The sequence below is a fragment of the Stegodyphus dumicola genome, chromosome 1, assembly GCF_044657685.1.
Source record: "Stegodyphus dumicola isolate Sdum_Otavi_A_Nest chromosome 1, ASM4465768v1".
In the NCBI taxonomy this organism is placed as follows: domain Eukaryota; kingdom Metazoa; phylum Arthropoda; class Arachnida; order Araneae; family Eresidae; genus Stegodyphus; species Stegodyphus dumicola.
In genome coordinates, this window is record NC_140768.1 from 146,039,490 (window position 1) to 146,056,016 (window position 16,527).

General features: G+C 31.8%; 1 long non-coding RNA gene across 1 annotated transcript; it reads right to left on the bottom strand.

Moving 5' to 3' along the window:
* Nucleotides 1-7,953: 7,953 nt before the first annotated feature.
* On the bottom strand, nt 7,954-16,031 carry LOC118180449 (uncharacterized). The gene is made up of 3 exons (XR_004756662.2): nt 15,740-16,031; nt 8,925-8,985; nt 7,954-8,735 (listed from the first exon to the last, which is right to left on the bottom strand). It is a non-coding gene; the product is annotated as an uncharacterized LOC118180449 (long non-coding RNA).
* Nucleotides 16,032-16,527: the final 496 nt, after the last annotated feature.

The following is a 16,527-nucleotide window of genomic DNA, read 5'->3' on the forward strand; positions in this document are numbered from 1 at the left end:
CTTGTTTATCCTTAAACATTCAGGATGATCTACATTTTCATTTGTGAGTTTTATTTCAAAATCATTAAAATTTGATTTATTATTGTCATCATCAATTTCGATTTATTATTGTCATCATAATTTACTTTCGGCACAGCATTCCATTTCAACAGTTTCTTTTTGTGGCTATCCAAACAAGCGATTTTTCATATCCTCTTCATAAACACTGCATAGAAAATGTTCGCTGCAGATTTTTCCGCTCTTCACATTAATAGAATCTTCTCTTTGACATTTGTGTATCCATTCTTTCGTCAAAAGTAAACTCTCATTTGGATTCTTTGGTCCCATGAAATAAAATATCTCATCCTTTCATACTTCTGTAAGCGCTACGGCACGTTACTGCAGCGTAAAAAGCCATATTACGTAAACGATACTTTACAGTATAGAATTTAAAATAAAAACTGACTAAAATTACATATATATAAATTATTTTAAATATATACATTATTAGAAAACAGATATATATATTATTAAAATTAATTTGGGATATGTAACCTCTAGAAAATCGTCTCGCAGCTCAATGAAACTACTGTTTTAAGGGGGCTCATACACGTTAAACCCCTCATGATCTTCGAATGTGTGACTGTTGCAAGAATTGGGATATTTTATTGATTTTAAAAGCAATTACTTCCAACTTTTTACAGCTGTCTACATAATATACCTGCTTTGGAAACTAGTAACCAGAAAGTTTGTGTTGCCACAAATATTTTTGAAATTTAATCCTCTTTGTGACAAAATATTTCGCCATGTTTCCACCTTGCGCGCATGATATTTTAAAAATGGCTAATGGGACATACTTGAAATTGGATGGAATTCTTTATATGGGCACTATTTTCTAACTGAACCAACAATCTGATGAATATTTTAATATTGAAAAATTTTATGGATGAAAACATTACAAATTTTTTAATAAAATACATTTTATAAACTGAACTCAAAATAAAATAAAAATTTAACATGAAATTTTTAGAATTTTAGGTTCACAGTAGTTTTCAAATGTTATAAAAGCTATATATTAAATAGGGAATTAAATTATGCAACATAATGTTTTAAACCTTTCGCGCAAGTTGGAAACATGACGAAAAATGTTGTCACAAAGCGGATTAAATTATGAAAATATTTGTGGCAACACAAACTTTCTGAAGACTATTTCAGAAAGCAGCTATATTATGTAGTTAGCTGTAAAAAGTTGGTAGTAATTGCTTTTAAAATAAATAAGTTATCCCAATTCTTGCAACAGTCACCTATTCGAACATCTTATGGGTTTTAAGGTGTATGAGTCCCCTTAAACGCGGGAAATCAGGACAGGTGGCATCACAGTGACGTCAGATTATTGCCTGTTACGTCCCCCCATTAGGCTCGCGTCGGCGAGGAGTCGAACAAAGAAATGAGCTAGCCCTTCTATTTATCCCTGGCTTAGTATCATCCTTGAACCGGCAGGTTCGTTTCAACGGGCGCCTGGACGGAAGGGTCCTATCCCGATCGAGGGTGCGTCACTTTTCGAACTTTGTGAGCACAGTTGTTCGGCAGAGTGATTATGGGTCTGTAGGCAGAGTGAATGATAAGCAATAGATGACATACAGTCCAGTTGAAAGATAATTTGACGATACCTGCACTTGGGGAGAAGTATTCGGAGGCTAACTCCTAGGTTGAAAGTCGCTGCGCTGAGGCATAGAGGGCAGCGTCGATGGGCGGAGAGAAATCTTGAAACCTTTAGGTCATGTGGGTGGTGATGTCCAATGGGAGCAAAAGTTGGAATTTGGAAATAGAGCTGAGGGGTCTCATGCAAGCAGGTGTATTTTACTCACAGGTTAACGGGTTAACGATAAATTCAAGAGTTTTTTTTTTTTTTTTTTTTTTTTTTTTTTAGTTAAAGATGTTGGCTTCCTCACATATTGTAAATAGAATTAATAGTTTTTCCATGGGTGTATCTGCTGCTTTTAATTGGTGTAAGTTATTTTTGAGAGTAGAAAAGAATTTAAATATGTTATTGTGGCCGAAAATATTATTGAGTTCTTTTAGTGTGGAGAAAATGTCGGTGAAAATGTTCGCGTTAGATGTAGTGTTGGGTGTCTGGTTTCTAGTGTCTTGTGTATTGTTGGAAGTGACTTGTGCGTATGTTCTGCCTTGTGTGAAATTTGGGGTGCTATTGCTTTGTGTAAAAGTGTGTTTTGGTGAGTTATTTGTATTTCTGTTTTTGGGGAATTTCTCGCAACCGCGGTAGGAAGCTGGATGATTTTTTTGGCAGTTTGCGCATGTGGGGTTATCTAATTTACCTTGTGTTGGGCAGTCTGTTGTTTTATGTTGTTGTGCGCATTTAACACACCTAGGTAGGAAGAAACAATTGTCTGATGAGTGGTTAAAGCGTTGGCAGTTGTGGCATTGTGGTGTAATGTTTTTGTTGATGTATTTTTCAATTGTGATAATGAACATACCTAGGTGTGTTTCACTGTAGATTTTGTCGATGTTTGGTGTTGGCATGAGTTGTATCTGAAATAGTGGCATGGGTTGTTTGGTTTTGAATCTTGTGAGTTGTACTACTTTGCATACATTGTATCCGAGGTGTGTGAGTTCCGTGGAAATTTCATGTGTGTCAGTGGTAATGGGTAAGCCTCGGATAACTACTTTAATTGGGCGTTTGTGCTTGGGTGTAATGATATAATGTTCGATGTTATGTTTTTGTAAGTCTGTGGTGAGTTGTCTGTGATCATCTGTTGTTGATGGTAGTAACTTGAGATATTCTCCATTTATTTTGGCGTAAAATGTGGCATTAGTCAGTGTAGCGAGTATCTTGATGCACTGGTTGTGTGTGGCGCCATCTATCGGCTTAACCATAATTGGTGTAGGTGTGCTATATTGGGGAAGTCTTGTATCTGGTGTTTGCGAGCTGTTAGTTTGTGTTGTGGGTTGGGTGGAATGAGTGTCAGGTTGCGAGAGTGCTGTGTAGCTGTTTTGGGTGGGTATACTGTTGGGTGCAACATTTACGGGTACCTTAGCAGTTTTGTGTGGTTTTTTGAATCCTTCCGTGTCGTCGTCACTGACTGAATTATCACGCGGTTTGCGTTTCTGTTGTGTGATTGGCTGTGTAATGCTTGCATGGGAAAGTGCAATAGTCAACTTACCCCTCAGCTGATCCAGCAGAGTCTTCTTCTTTTCTATCTCCTTTTTCAGAATGTCCGAATGATAGTCCGTGTCCGTGACTGGTCTGTTGGCCGATAAGTACCGGATGGTTCCGTAATAGGTAGTAATGCTCCTTTCTACTTCAACGATTTCTTGTCGGAGTGTAGCAATTTCCAGCTCCGTAAGAACGTGACCAGCATTGTCCTGGTCCATATCAGTGGCCGTCGCATTCGAGGTGTCCGCAACAGGATCCATACCTTTATCCGGTGGAACCGCTTCGCTACGGGGAGTCTGCTTTGTACGAGCCATATCGAGAGGTCGCGATTCCGTTCATGTCGACAAGTAACGATTTCGTAAATTAAAATTATTTAGTAGGGGAGTAAAATCTGCTCTACTAAATAATAAAACAGCATCAACCAATCGCACGTGATACTTTGATACTATTGTTATTCTAGGATGCAACGAAACTGCTCAATTTTATTTACCCTATAGTGGCGCCATCTTTAGGCAAACATTATAAAAAAACAAAGAGTTTCAATGGTTGAACAAGAGTTGAAATTCTTCGATAATGAATTCTCTAAATTTTATTCTATAGTTAAAAAATAATCATAGGATTGAAAAATCAGGACACTAAATGTTACACAATATGCTTATATATATAATATACGAAATTTAATTGTTTAATTTACAAATAATTCTTAACTAATGTTGTACTAAAATAAAATATCGCAAACTAACTTTTCTCAATTCTTATTTATTTATTAGATGCCTTCAGGTGTAAGATGTAATATGAAAAACTAAAAGTGGGAGTGTTTACCACACTCGGCTTAAATATTTATTCAAAATCTACCGCAAATTTTTCTGCTATGAATAAGACGTGAAAGTACCGAATCTCTAAAGAGATAATCCAAAAATATGTCAAAAAATATAATATCTGAATGATGTACATTTTTGCAAACATTTCCTTAGTTTCATATTCATATGTATTTGTTTTATTTATTTATTTAATATATATATGCCATGATTTTGTTTAGTATTTATTGTATATTTTATTTAATCTTAAACCTTTAGCCCTGTATTACGTTTGTAAGAAGTTATTTTCTGTATCATGTTGTAAATTTTGAAATTCTACGATGCACTTTGGAATTGTAAGAATAGCTCAAGTAGAACCAAAAAATTGGAAGAAAATTCTCGTCAGGATTAGGCGATAAGTTTTGTTGCCAACTTAGCGATTTCTCACCAAACTGAGGATATTCTGAGTCCCCCCCCCAAAAAAAAACTGTAGGGGGGAAAAAAAGAAAAGAAAAGAAACTGAAAGTTTCAGATTTTAAATTACGTCCAAAGGGGCGTTTTTTTAACATTCTGTCTTTTACCTTTATTTATTAAATATCACGTTCTTTGCACTTAAATAATAAAATTCAGTTCAAGAGCAATATCGCAAAATAGTTTTAAATTGAGCATATCTTGAGCATTTTCGATACAGAGTCTCGCGCGCTGGAGATAAAAATGTTTTTTTCTGTTCAACGTTGCCATTGGTCGCTTTGATATCCTTGAGTTTGTTAATCAAAAATTCCTTCAAGTTTTACAAAATATGAAATCGATCATAAAACAAATTCCAAATTTGGTCTTCCACATGCCCATATTCGCAGTAGGATTACGTCATTCAAAATTCGATGGCTTTATGTACCGTTGTTTTATCACAATGCAAGAAATATACATATATTTATGCAGATTTTTCATTATTTAATTTCTTCAAATATAACGCAGGACTCTAACATTTGGTGGCAACAGTTTGAAAAGAGAAACGGACATTTATAGTGAAAAAATGCGAAATCGCAAAACGAAAACTATAGTCCTTCAGGGACAAAGCGCCTTAAAAAAAAAAAAAAAAAAAAAAAAAAAAAGTGTTTATAAAAAAAAAATTGACAATACCAGAACGATCACAGAATATAAAATACATAAAAATCACAAAAGAATAAGATTTTTATTCTTTTGTACCTCCTACCTAAACTTTCTCAAGCCATGTGGCTCCCCCTAGTATCTTCTGTAACTATCATTACGAATTTCTCCATTTCTGCTTATTTTTAATTCATCAGGTGTGGAGGCAAACGGTTTTAACAGTACGTACTCCGTAAACTATAATTCTAGGGCCGATGAATAAATGAATTACCGCTATGGTAACACCTAACTTTCTCTTCGGTGATTTTTGTTTCACACTTTGTTCTATGAACGATTCTCGTGATCTGGGTAGTCATCCTATTAAAAAGAATTTCAGTTATATATGTATTATACAATATACTATATTATTAAAATCACAGTTGTTTACTTGATTTGGAAAGATATAACGGTCGATTGTTTTTATTGATATTCTCATTTTGCTTTGCATTACCCTGATATTTTGGTTTTCGCTATGTATACCAGTTTCTACTAGGCCTTCGGTAAGTATATTGATCTTTGTAGCAATTAATTATTTGTTTAGTTCAACGATTCACGTACGATGGACGGAAAGTAGATGGATATTAATGGAAACCAGATTCCAATAATTGAATCTGTCACGCGCACAATCAACTCTCTTAAAATGGCGAAGTTTTTCAACAAGTCGTAAATGCATGATGAAGACCCTGAGAAAAACGATCTAATCCGTGCCAAAAAAAACCCCTGAATTATGACATCGAACTTAAAAACCCTAAATTACTCCTAGCGAAGCTTCAAAAACCACAAGATTATTCAACTCAAATTAAAACAAAATGAAAGCTTACATGCTAATACTATCACTGTGGAAAATGGCCCGTCTAACTACTCAGATCAAACGCGCTTTCAGTGATAGTGAGGGATTTACATCCACACGTAATTCTGTCAAAAAACAACTTTCAACTCCACCGCAAAATGAGATAAAACAATCAAATAAATTTGCAAATCTCAACCCAGACGACAGTATAAATGATGAAAATTAGGAGCAACCTCCATTTCAATCCAAATTTAACATTCCACCTACCCTCAGGGGTGATTTTAGTGGAAACTGGGAAGCAATTAAAGGAGAAATGGAAAATAATAATATCAAAAATTACCGCTCTAATATGAAAGGCGGATCATTAATTATTACGGCTTTACGAAATCTATCATTATCGCTTTCTTACTAAATATCTCTAAACTAAAGGAATGCAATTTGCTTTAAGTTGAACTCAGAGAAACCCGTAAAAGTTGTTATTAAAAGGCTACCTAAGAACACTAATCCGGAGTTGATCTAACGGGAACTGATCAGTAAAAACTGCTTTAAAAGTCAGGCAACTTACATCGTACGATATGGCAATTTAATAAATGTTTTAGTTTCCAAGTTGGCTTAAAAAGATCTGTAGAAAGGAAAAGAATTTACAGAGTCGATACCATCAGAGGCTTACAAGTCGCAACTGAAACTTATAAATTGAGACCGGGACCCGTGCAGTGCAAGCGGTACGGGCACTCTGCCACTATAAACCTAGATGCCTAAAAATGAGCACAATTTCCCGAGAAAGAAGACAATAAACCTGCTACTTGTGCCTTATGTGGCGAAGCACACGTTTCGTCCTACAAAGGGTTGTGCCAAACACCCGAGAAATATTCAAAAAGCTATTGAAGCTGCAAGAAACAAAAAATAATCCTTAAAATCAGGAAACCAAAATAAATTCACATGATCAAACGAAGAATTCACTTTTCTACCAAACACCAAAGAACAAAATTGCTCAGAAAACGCTTCAGCCTGGTTTAGAAAGAAAACTCAGCAAGATGCTAAAGAAAATTAATTATCCTTTTTTGAATGGGTAAACATTCACTTATAGAAAGTCATAGAATTCTTTGTGAAATTCAAAGCTGCCAAATCTACTATGGATAAACTTGAAATAGGAATTTCTGCAGTGGATTATTTTTCAAACTTGGTTTCTAGTCTATTAACTTTAAATTAGCAGTTGCAACTTTAGTTTAATTCGCTTCATCTGCGGTATTTTACCCTCATCATCTCTGTTAAAAGGTATGTTTTTATTTTTATCTATTAATATTACTTAGCGTATTTAAACTCATTAAAGAAAAATATGATCTTTCATTTTGTATTTGCACCTCTATGCGATGATGCACTTTATAAATAGTGCATCTTATTTTTGAAAGCAAATTTTAATGTGGTACAATTACTAATATACTGGTCAAAACTCTAAGAAGTTGTATGCTAGCAATAAAGTGATGATACCTGATACCTATGTATTATTCTTAAACTACATTTATAGTTATTTATTTTCTGTGTAAGAATTGTTACTCTTTTCAAATTGAAATAAAATTTATATTTTTACCTGGCCTAGTTACTGAAGATGTCTCTAAAACTGAATATATAAATTATGTGTAATATTTTTAATTAATCCGAAATTTTAGTGCAACCAAGACTGACATTTTTGCTGCGTTCGGAAAATATTGTAAATATATGAATTTATGAAGAATTCTATTATATATAATTAAGAAAGGAATTTTATTTAAGAGAGAATGATATTGAATTAAATACTTCATTTCTTCTAAGATTTGCATTATACGAGTGTGTCCTAAGTACACGAAAATAATATGTAAAAATATTTTTTATAATTGTTAGTTAATTGCAAATACATCTCAAAATTAATAAAAGAGAATACTTTTCAGAATAAAACTGTGCTATTTCGCTTTTAGAGTGGATGCATAGTACTTTTAAATACTTTTATTAGCATTACATGTAAATCTAATCTAATTAACTGTAATGTAAAAAAAAAAAAAAAATCATGTTTTCGAAATAATTAACAAACATTTTTAATTTTTAATTATGTTTATCAAATTAGGATATATCTACAAAAAACATGTAAAATAATTAGGAATGTTTCATGCATATTAATAAATACCATAATAACAAACAATTTAAATACTCCCCTAACAGCAGACAAAAACCAAAAGTGTAACATTTTTATTAAGAACACGACTCTGCACAATTGCTAATCTTTGCATTAATCAAATATAATTCATTTCAAAATTATAGTAAATATTTGTGTTTGTTGGATTATATATAAGTTTCTATATATTTTTACTGCTGTGAATATTTTTTTGTGTATCTATTTGTTGCATTTTAAATAATAATGTTATTGTGTATTTTTTAAATGAATTTATGAACACTTTATTGTAAGCATTTATTTCATGTATAAAATTGTAGATCTTTTAATTATGAATCGATGTTGTTGTTGTCTTGTCCATGAATATCATGGAAGAATGGTTGCCAGAGCCGCAATTATGAACTGATCATTGTCTAAATTGTGAAGATAGTTCAGTCAGAAGCTGAGAAATGAACACTCACCAAACTAACCACGGTTGGAGATTTTTGGCCAATGTAGTGACATTTTGGAAGTTTTCAAAAACGTATTTTTGAAGCTGTAGAAGCCATTTTTTTCTTCCAGCTTCCAGAAGTGCTGGGTAATTCCTCTGTCAGTCAGTTCAGTGGTTCAATAAAAAATCATGCAACTGGTAATTGCAGTGTTCTTACTGCACAGTATATCTTAATCCTCTGAGTGGCACGGGTTTTGGAATTTGCTCATGGAAACCTGTAAACAGAATTTGTTTGCTAAATTTGTATTATTACTGATGAATGAATGGAAATATATGAAAACAGAGACTATTAAGATATATCATTTAAAGAAAATTTATCATTATTTAAAGAAATAATTTCAAATTTATCATCATTTAAAGAAAATAAGAGAGCAAAATATTTAAAATTATGAGTTAATACATACCAGGTGAGAAAAAATGTCATGAGTAGATAAAGCCTTCGGCATATAGCACTCTTGCCACAAGCTGAGAAAGCAGAAAAATAATTTGATGTCATAGAACTCTCTTGAAGCTTGAACTTAGTAGAATGAACATGTATAAAATACTTGATAAGATTTTTTATGGCTGCTGTTATATGTGGAAATTACATAAATATGTTGTGTTTTGTTAATAAAATGTTGTTTTGTGTTGTTCAATTAATTATCTTGGATTATAATTTACATTAATAATCATTTCCATCAATTCAAGTGTTGTATGAATTCTGACTAAGAATAAGCTCTTTCAACTGAAATATAGAATTTCTTGAACCATCATAATTACACTGGTCATGCCACTACTTCATAGGATGGAAGAAATTACAATTATTCCTGTTTGTAGCACTTACATAGAAGATTAGTAGTTTCCAAGCATTTAGTAGCATCACTAGTTTAATGTTTTGAGGCTCTTATTACAATAAATGGAATTTAAAAGGGTAAAAAAAGCTGCAAAGAAATCATCTGTGACCATTAATAGCTAAGAATGCCTACGAACATATTTATGATCACAAAGCTAAAGTACACTTGAGAATACATATAGGGTTCCACAGTAACCTTTTCCATTCTCTTTACTTAGTTAATGATTATTAAATGGTCTTGCAGATGTGTGGGAAGAGAGAATTGGACATATTTAAGTTATGATAATGCTGTTCCTCTTCACTTGAACAATTTAAGAAACTTAACAGTGTTCTGCCCTCACAGCCTACTCAAAATCATCGGTGAGTGAAACTGTGGATAATGAGAAAGCAGACACACGGGTATGACAATCTCGGTAACATAAGTATAATTTCACTGTTTTTTTCTTTTTCCACTCACTATTCATTAAACCTCTCTATCTGAATTTCATACTCATACAGTTCAACTGTTATAACCAATTAAAATGAATTCTTTGCTACTTTATGAAAGCATTTTCGCATATGTAGGATAATTATAATAATGAAAACAAATGAATTTGTTTTGATATTAGCAAAACTTTTAGAGATGGATATATTAATTAAGAAATCATTAAGTAAATATTTTTTGTAGAATTATTGTCAACAATCAATTGTTCAAATATTTCACACTTTAATCATAAGACGAAATTAATATTATATAGTCTGAAATCCAGATGTCCAATATCTGGAAAGATCTCAAATCCAGACCTCCAGATAACCTACAATTTCTCTCTTTTTTTCGGGGGGGGGGTTATGCTTCATGCCTGTTTTATATTTTTACATAATTAATGTAGAGAATCCCAATTCTTAATTTCCCTTTGGCACTAAATAAAATACCTCCACATTGAATAAACAATAATTTAAGTTAAAATAACATACCGAACAACAATTATTTCAGAAGTCGAACAACAAAAATAAGTGTTATATTTGAACATTTTCCAGGACTAGTTTTGATGGTTTGACTACCGAACCAACTTCCTCAGCTGCCAAAGTAAGTATCTTCTTGTGTATTTATGCTTTATAGCATTTTGTGACTTCTCTTAGTTATTTGATTATATGTGACTGCGAAAAAAAAAAAAAAGGAGGGGAACAGTTCTATTATCTCCCGTTCTACTGGGCCGATTGACAAAATTCAAATTGCGTTTTTCATGTCTCGAAAGTGCGATTTAGGATATATATTAGATTTATGTATAGCATTGTTCTAACATAGGTATTTTGACACAAAATCGGACTTTTCTGAAATAACATACCATTTTATTTTCGATATTTTGATTCTACGACTCAAATTATGACTGAATATTAAATTTTGTAACATTTAGTGCAAAATTTATGGAGAAATTCAAAAACTTAACTTAGCACAATTTTTTCAGTTTTCACTAAGAATAATTCACTTGGAGAACTTCTTAGTATGTGCAACCAATTTTCCTTTCCCTTCCATTATGCCGGAGTGGAGAAAAAGGCACCTCATTTTCTATCTTTTTACATTGTGCATGAGTGGGGAAAAAGTCACATCGTTTCTACTTCCAAATAGTTTTAGAAAAGTGTTTAAACCACATTTGATATTTTATCACTTTCAACAAATATGGCAAATTTCAAAACGCACCAATATATAAATTCACGTATATCTTCGGTGAATTTTATTTGGAATGAACTTAAATTTCGAAATGTGAAAGGAAGAATCACACAAGTTTAATAAAAAAAGAGATTAATAAATATATTCCAAACTCAATTAACACTGAGGAGCTAATTTTTTAAAAACTACTTGTGCGTTTTTTACAAAACTTGATAATTTGGCGTCGAGAATGAATTTGAGTTGTAGAATGGAAATATGGAAAAAAAATTGGTATGTTATTTCAGAAAAATATTTGTGTGTCAAAATATCTGTATTAGAACAATGCTATATATAAATCTAATACATATCCTAAAACTTAAATTATTATATTTATGCATTAAATATATTGCAATATATCGCTTATGCATTAAATATATTGCGCAATATATTTATGCACTAAATATATTGCGCTTTCGAGACATGAAAAATGCAAGTTGAATTTCGTCAATCGGCGCAGTAGATATAGAACTGTCGCCCCCCCTTTTTTTGTGTGCAGTGTACATCTATAGTTCATCCTTGAAAAGAGATATATACACAATAAATAAGTACAAATATACATAAAATAAATGTTATACTTACGCATATTTTTTCACCTTGCACAAAATAGAATAGAACAGTTTAATATCTCCCATTCTATTGGGCTGATTGACGAAATTTAACTTGTATTTTTCATGTCTCGAAAGCATGACTTAGAACATGCATTAGATTTATACAGGGCATTGTTCTAACATAGGTATTCTGATACAAAATTTGACTTTTCTTGAAATAACATACCTATTTTTTCCCATACTTTGATTCTATGACTCAGATTATGCCAAAGTGCCAAGTTTCGTAAAAATTGCAAGAGTAATTTTTTACAAAATTAGCTCCTGAATTTTGAGTTTGGTAAATATTTATTAAAAATCTATTTTTTTTATTAAACTACTTAACTCCTTCTTTCAGAATTTGAAATTTAGGTTCAGTCCAAATAAAATTCGCAGCTATTTTCTGATGCTTTTGGAATTTTTACTTTTTAGTAATTTTTATAGATTTTTGAATTTTAACCTATAAAATTTTTACCATCACCTTAAAGTAGATATAGATGCAAAAAAATAAGAGTTATTTTATTTAAAATTTCCAAAGATTTACATGAATTTATATAGTGGCCTATTTTGAAATTTGACATATTTGTTACAAGTAAAAATGCCAAATATGATTTACGTGCTTTAAAATTATCTGAAAGAATGAACAATGCACCTTCTCTTGCGCAATGAACAATGCACCTTCTTTTGCGCAATGAAAGAAAATAGGTTACTATAAATTAAGAATTTCTTTTCGAGAAGAAAAGAAGTTAATTGTTATTGTCACAAGGTGAAAATTGTGCAGCAAGATACATTTTTAAATTTCTTGGTAAGTTTTTCACCAAATTTTACAAAATTTACTATTTGGGCATAATTTGAGTCTTAGAATCAAAATACGGAAAAAAATCAGTATGTCATTTACGAAAAAGACCAATTTTGTGTCAAAATACTTATGTTAGAACAATAATTTATTTCCTAAACAGTATTGATTAATTGATTATATTATCTCCTAAGTTTAATTAAAGTAGAATTATTTTAAAAGTGTGCATCCATACTGGTAAGTTATATTTTGAAAGATGTTTTGAAGTAATTTGAAAGCAAAATGTTAATAATGTTTTAACGGGGACTGGAGTTAAATCATCACGAAGAATAATATTACAATTGTAAAAGGAAAAATTAAAACATGTAATTATTGTCATTGATCGGAAATTAGTTGACTTTTCAAGGGGAACAAACCAACTCCCGTTCAATGAACAATAATTGATAAAAATACGTAAATATGAAAGTGTTTCGTCTTTACTCGAGTTATAAGTTAAAGCCAAACCGGCAATTCTAGTCAGGCCAAATATTTCCGCGAATAGTTGCTACTCAAAGAACTTATTCTCATGAAGCATTTTAGTCAATTCAATTTGGAGTAAAAATCAATTACTGTAGAGAAATCCTGTAAAACTCGAGTAATCGTCCCCGACACTATCATCTTTATGTATTTGAGTACTATATTATTTGTAGAAATTAAACATTGGAAATTGTCATTATGAAATCGAAATCAAAGTAAAGTTGAAATAAACATAGAAGATTATAAAAAAGATAAATAATGCAAACTTTGTAAAAACAAATCAAAGAAAACATAAAAATAATATAAAAATAATATAGAAAATAATATAAATAAGATCAGTGAATGTACATGAAGATATAAAGGCCAGAAAGGTATTAAGTAACTTACATTCTTTCTAGTGGGGGAGTTGGCAAATGATATATATAAATCTAGTATATATCCTAAGTTACGGGTGCACAACATTTTTACCAGAAGGTCCACTCACAGAAATGACTTGGTTCCCAAGAGCCAATAGAGTATGCCAAAAAAAAAAAAAAAAAAAAAAAAAAAAAAAAAAAAAAAAAAATGGGGGGGGGAGGAGGGGCGGTCAATGAAATATGTTGCTTCTTGATTTACAATTCAAACATGTACGATATCAAATTTAAACTGATTTGGAGACCATTACATACGTATGTATGTAAACAAGGAGGAAGGGTGGGTTTCCCTTTCCTCTTGCATGTGCTACTGGAACCAACACATTTATTCCAACTTGGAAAAAAAAAAAAAAAATTAAAGTTTGTACAAGGTAGCCACAGTTAAATACATTAACTGATGTTTGAGATTGAATTTTATCAACAATTTTTTATAAATTTGGTTGAAAGCTATATGTTGATATTCATACGACAGATTCCAAGTGTTGATATGTCAGTTTATTTTTTAATTTTGACTTATTTAGATTCATAAAGGCCCGTTTCTCCAATCAGCGAGCGAATTCACATATTAATTGATTGCCATCTGCAATCTGGTGACATGGACCTTATAAGAAATAGACTAACCCAAACGGGTTTTCTCCCTCGTCTGAGGCGTTGCCGGCTGTCACCTTGATCACATCCGGAGAAGTAGGGACGACTTGCAGAAATTTAACATTGGTTGGTTATTGCAGCGTGTATGATTGTCAAGAGAAAGCTGGTTGTAGCGCCTCATTTCACAAATTAGAATTTCTATATATTTTTATTTTTGAAATTGAGATTGATTTTTAAAAAATTAGCATATTTATCAAGCATAATTAATGTTCCAAATAATTATAAAGTTGTTGCATGCTTTCAGGGGTGGATATTTTTTTAGCTTTTCCTATACTGCAAGAAAATTTGTAACTATACTTCTTTTAGAAAATAATATTTTAAATCTGAACTAATAGAAAATTTCAAACAAACAATTTTCTCTTGCAATTTTTATGCTTTTTATTGGTGTAAATAAGTAAAAAGTACTAAAATATTTAAAAACGAATTTTTGAAAGTTTTGTTTAAAATTCTAAATTGTGCTGCTTTTCTAAAATTATAGATGAGTATTATAGCACAATTTCTATAAAGGAATTGTATTTCAATTATACTATTTCATAATACATCACAGTGATAAACACTTTTGACTCCTTAAACTTTTTTATACATTTAATTCTAATATTAAAATTGTATTTAACCGTAATAATTATTTTTTAAAATTTATTTTTAGTTCTGCATAACATTTTTTTTTATTTACTGTTAATTTAATTTATTAGCCCAAAGCGGCGGTCGCCTGGAAAGGCTGTTAGTTTCGGAGCGGCATTTCGCGCTGTTTTACTATAAGTGTCCGTGTCTCCTTGCAAATTGTTGTTGCCAAATATTATCGCCCTGTATTATTTGTAAAGAAATTAAATAATGAAGAATCTGCATGAATACATGTATGTTTCTTGCACTGTGACAAAAACGACAGTATCTAGAACCATCAAATTTTGAATAGTGTAATCCTCCACTCGAACATGGGCATCTGGACGGCCGAATATCGAATTTATTTTAATCTATTTCATATTAATTGAATTATTTATTTTAATCTATTTCAATCTATTTCATTTGTAAAACTTTAACGAATTTTTGATTAACACACTCAACGAGTTCAGAGCCAGCACTGTACGGAATATAACAGTTTTATCTCCAGTGCAGAAATTCTAAAGATATGCTGTTTTCAAATGTATGTGGTTTGTGGGTGAAGAACATGATATTCAATAAATATAGGTAACACACAAAACTTTTCAAAAAGGTTCCTTTTGGGCGTAATATAAAATCTGAGTGCTTCTAGATTTTATTTTATCTTTTTTTTCCCTTCATTACGCTCAGAAAATTTTATGCTTCGAATTTTATGAATTATTAAAATAACTAATCCACTTTAATGTTAATAATGCAATGATCATATAATAAAATAAATATGATCGTTTTGTAATGTTATTATAGTTTGGAAAATCACTGCCTGGAAATGTTCATTAAATTAAAAAAACAAATTTATCAGATCTTGTTTAAGTTTACCTTATTTATTTCAAAGCATCACGTACTATCAATCTTATTTAATTTTACTTTATTTGTACGCAAAATTAAGTTTATAAATTTTGTGCTTTGAGTTTTTACCGTTTAACCAAAGTAAAGAAGTTTTGTACAAGAATTACGTGTGAAAAAAATGCGCGAAATGCAGTAAAAACAGCTTTAATAAGATATATTAAATCCTATTTGGAAAAAACTGTGGCTTTCATAATCTCATCACTTTACAACGTATCACATTTAATAATTAAAAAGAGTTACCTGATACAAACGCCACAGGTTTCAGTGTTAAAGTAAACCAGATCGTCCCTACTCTTTCTTGCCGACATGTCGGTGACGCGTGCCCCGCCCATCGATCCGATCCGAACAAGTATGGCTGGAGTAGCGCACGAAGCGCGCTGTTTCCAGCTCATGAGGAGAGCCAGTAGGCACATGACGGTAGGAAGTCTGACGTGGTAAGAGAATGAGGTGAGGCAGAAGAGGGGCGAGCAAGATGCCGCAAGCCTAGGAATTAGGCCAGACAAGAAGACGCGCCGCAGACGGAGCTGTGCAAGGTAAAGCAATAATGAGTTTTTAAGATAAGATACTGTGAAAGTATACTACATGACAGAACGAGTTTGTAAGAATACAAACTCTCAAAGGCATACATTTGCAATTATAGAGTTACAGTGACAAAAATGCAGTTTGGAAGATCAGAAATCATATAGAAGTTTCGATGAAATAATAAGAAAAGTATTCATAAAAGCTATATACAATATGTACAACTATATACAGGAATGTTCTACTTTATGTAGGAAAGTTCAGATCTCTGGCTAGGTGGGCTGCCAGCGGTCGTAACTCTTTATCTTCCGGTAGTGGAATGTAGTCAAATGCATGTAATTTTGTCATGTGAGGGCATGTAACTGCTTTCTGGAAAAAGCTGGAGTTTAGGCGTTGAAGATGCTCTATGACAGTTTCAATTTTCAAATCTTTGTGTAAAGTCCTATTAGATACAAAATAATCCGCATTCGTGAAGGTGCGCAGCAACTTGTTCTGTGTAATTTGTAAAT